Raw genomic sequence first — 4,823 nt, forward strand, 5'->3', positions numbered from 1 at the left:
AACTATTTACAATACCATATTACAATTTTGATAGAAATTTAGGGTACGTTGGTAAGCAAGATATTTTTTTATGAGAAAATATAAGAAATCAATTCTTTATTAGTCAACTTCAATCAATTTTCTCCTTCTTTCCTAAATTTCTTTAAATCGTTGTTTTAGAAAAAAGATTCCAAAAGCATTGCTCATTCCATAAAGGAAATATTTCTTTAATTTGGACCATAACCATTGACGAAAATCGATAGATAATATTCTTACATTATATAATTGGTATTATAAATTCTAAAACATTGACGACGGTCGGTGGATCATTTAGTCATTTTTATTTTAGTAACGTACTCACTTTGACAATGCCATATTCATAAATCATAATCGAACTACTAATATGAAATTCATCTTAGTATCAATATCTAACTTCTTTTTGTTAGGAAATTTTATGTCGTCTACTCTATTTTGGGGACTATATACATATTTATAAATTAAGTATATCTCACTGTTAGTTCAGGTAATAAAAAGAACAAACTAAAATTATTTGTTGATTTGAGTCTAATAAAAATATTTTATTTTATTTATATTTTTAGAATTTGATGAGAACATAAAAAAATAGATAAAAATACACATAAAAGTGTTTAAAATGGACAAAAATACACAAAAAAAATTATAAATATTAAAATACACTTGAAAGATTATTTTTAATATAAAAAATATCGTACCATTAATTGATTTGTAAGACTTAGAGTATATTTTTTCCATCAAAATTAATTTGATATTTGTAAATTTTAATATGTATTTTTGTCTAACTTCAAAATTATTCACGTATATTTTTATCCATTTATTCTAAATCGAATAATTATTCAAACATGAAAATTCTCAATCCAAATATATGCAATCCAAAGATTCAGAAAGAGCACCCCCCAGATTTTGACCAACAACTAATTAGAAGAAGGAATGATGAAGTGAATGTAGCAACGTATAAGCACCTTCAAATCTTCACATTCATCTTCAGCATAGGATAGTAGAAGATTTGGCGGCTACACATGTTCCAATGGGGAATGTGCCACGTGTCCTCTGTGGCCGGTAATGACGGTTGGGTCACTCGGTTATGCTCCTTAATTAAGGAACACGGAGGCCATGCTCCCATGTATCTTTGTCTCCTGTCCCTAACTTAAATTCTTCGTGGGTCCCATTGCCTCCCTTCAATATCATGCATGTGCCTCTTCCTCCATTCTCATTTAATTTTTCCTCTTCTCTTAATACATATCATTATCATTTATTCACACACCACTCCACTTATTATTCTTTCCAAATTCTTCACTGGAAATTTGTAAACAGGATATATGTGTTGGTAGTTNNNNTATATATATTTAATATGATTGAAAATAAAATAAAAGTTGAGTTGCACATTTAGTAAAGTTAATTAATAGGTTAATTAATTAATTTATTGTCCTTGAATTCACCACTTATATAACTGATTTTCTACTCTCCCCTTCTATAAAGGCTTTGACCCACTTTAACTGCTCTGCAAGTTAAATTCCGATTTTAACCTTGCAATTAACATTTTATACCATACTCTTTATTTATTATCTAATGATGTAAAAATAAATTTATAATATTATAACCATATCATTTTTTTCTTAACCACTCATTTTTTCTTGTGTTAGTCATCCACTTCGAGTAATTGATTACTAATGTTTCTTTCTCTTGGCGGTAATTTGTTTTAGAATTATTCATCTTTGCCAAGATGATTTAAAATTGTTATAGTTGTTAGGCATTTAGTGTACGCGCATGTATCATCAAAGTCAAATAATAACTCTAATGAAGAAAAAGACAAATACTACTATACTAATAATGAACACTGATTTTGTTAGCTATAAAAGACATTGCTAGTTGTTCTCCTCGAAAATCCTTTCCTTAATTACTTGGAATATGTTTTGCTTGCCAAATTGCATGTGTGTCCCCTTTTCTACTTTTTCGGTAAAATAATGAAAGTTTGAGATATCAAAACATTGTCTCGTTTTAAATTAACTTATGTTGAACAAGTAGTACGTTTATTTTTATTTATTTATTTATTTTTGGGTGGACAAGTAGTACGTTAATTATTACTTCACTTGTCAAATTGTTATTATTCCCTACCGATTTTTTAGGACATAAGTATTTTTGTCAATCTGAAATATTTTTACGGGATGCTACACATCCATGTAATCATGTAACCAAGTTGGTCCAACACAAAAAAAACTCAATACCATTAAATGAAACGTGAAATACACGCACCCAATACACACGAAATCGCCCAACGCTTCTTCTCCCCCACGCTTCTTCTTCTTCTTCTCACGCTCGTTTACGCACGGAGCGTCTTCTTCTTCTTCGCATTCCTCCTTTTTCACGTTCCTTCTTCTTCACGTGTTTTCTTCTTATCGTCATTCTTTTATTATTGTTGTTGCTGTATTTTTTTGTCTTTTCCCCCTTCTCTCTGGTGAAGAAGCAGTAGAAGGTGAGGAAGAAGAGTTTTGAATAGTGCAGAATGAACTGAACACAGTACTCATGGTGAACCGAAAATAATACAATTGTATAGTATTGAGTGAACGAAACATAATCCATTATATAAAATCAAATTCAAACAGCTTTTCTGCAAAATGAACCGAACACAGTACTCATGGTGAACCGAAAACAATACAACTGTATAGTACTGAGTGAACGAAACATAATCTATTATATAAAATCAAATTCAAATAACTCTGCGTACAATTTACATATTATCAATTCAATTCAATTCAATTCAATTCAGTACACCTCCGTCCATTTAATTCAATTCAAATTAGCAATTGCATTCCATTTAATTCGATTCAAAATTGAATAATCCAAACTTTGTCAATTTGATTCGTTTCAGAAGAGTAATCCAAATCGCTCTCCTGTTTACCAAAAAATTATGAACCCCTAAACACTGAACCATAAACCCTAAACACTAAAATCAGAATCCTGAACACTAAACCCTAAACCCATAAACCCTAAATCCCTAAAACCCTAAAACCTAAACCCTAAATCCTACACCCTAAAACCTAAACCCTAAACCCTAAACCCTGAACCCGAATCCTGAACTCTGAACTCTGAACCCTGAACGCTAAACTCTAAACCCTAAATCCTGAACCCGAACCCTGAACACTGAACCCTAAATGCTAAACCCTAAACCCTACCGTAAACCCTAAACCCCTAAAACCCTGAACCATGAACCCTAAATTCTAGACCCCTAAACCTTAAACCCCTCGACCATGAACACAGTGAACCGAAATTAATACACGGGGCGAACCGAAAGTTTGAAACACACTAAACCCCTGTACACTGAACCCTGAACCTTGAACCCATAAATCATAAACCCTAAAATCCTAAACCCTGAAATCCTATCGTCAGTCTTTTGTTGTTGTTGTTGTTGTATTTTTTTGTCTTTTTCTCCTTCTCTCTCTGGTGAAGAAGCAGTAGAAGGTGAGGAAGAAGAGTTTTGAATAGTGTAGAATGAACCAAACACAGTACTCATGGTGAACCGAAATTTTAGTTATGGTGAACCGAAATCTTAATTACAGTGAAACAATTATATAGTACTTAGGGAAGAAAATAGAACATATTGGTCTAATTTTTGTTAGACTCCTTTCTGCGGACCAAACCGAAAACATGAAAGTGATGAACCACCTCTTTAGTACTTACCGAACCGAAAAGTTACTCACATTTACTCAGAGTTACTCACAATTACTGGCACTCACAATTACTCACAGTTACATATTATCAATTCAATTGAATTCAATTCAGATGTAGATCACCTCAGTCCATTCAATTCACTTCAAATAAAATTAGAAATTTCATTCCATTAAATTCGATTCAGAATTCAATAATTCAAACCTCATCAAATTGATGCGTTTGAGAAGAATAATCAAAATTGCACTCATTCAACTAATTTAAAGTTGATTAATTCATTGTTTTAATTCAAAAGTGCATATCGAAGAAGAAAACGAAGAAGAAGATGAACGACGAAGATAATTGCATTGAATCAATCCAGATCCATAATGCAGAGAAGAAAAACGCGAAAGAGGAGAACAACGAATTTAATTAGGTTGAAGAAGAAGAGTATGAAAAGTTTACGTTGAGAAACGTTGATAACGCAAAATAAAAATTCGTTATCTAGGTTATAAGAGGCGCGTGTAAAACAAGTGAGGGTGTGGGGCGTAGAGTGAAAGTTACATGAATACCATCCATGTAATTTTTACATGGATGTAAAACTTTTCCTAATTTTTTTATGATAGCCGAAAAGGAATAACGACAAACAACTCAAATGTTCAAATTTTGTTTGATATATATACAACAATTTATTGATCAATAATAATAAATTCTTAAATAAAACTTAATCTAACAAATAAATAAATAAATAAAATGTCTCATTCTAAAATCAAATCTGAAATTGATGAACTTTTACTATATTTTTCTTTTTTCTTTGCCCCTAGATATATGCCACAAATGTTATTGACTGCCTAACTAGACGCAATTTATTACAACCAAACGTTCTGGATGATTTGTCTTTGTCAATCTATTTAATTAGTAATAGTTTTAACTTTTCATCCCAATTCCAAAAAACATATATTTAGTGTTGTTTACCATCTGAGGAATATATGGCATTTATGATATTTGAGAATAAAAATTCATATATTAAAATTAGTTATTAAAATCAGTCACTCATATATTTGTGTATATATATATATAGTTTAATTTATTTTTAATATATATTTATATTTTAATATATATTTATACTAATAATTAATTTTAATAGGTGATTTATCAAAATA

This window comes from Arachis ipaensis, chromosome B02 (assembly GCF_000816755.2).
Source record: "Arachis ipaensis cultivar K30076 chromosome B02, Araip1.1, whole genome shotgun sequence".
NCBI classification, from domain to species: Eukaryota; Viridiplantae; Streptophyta; class Magnoliopsida; order Fabales; family Fabaceae; genus Arachis; species Arachis ipaensis.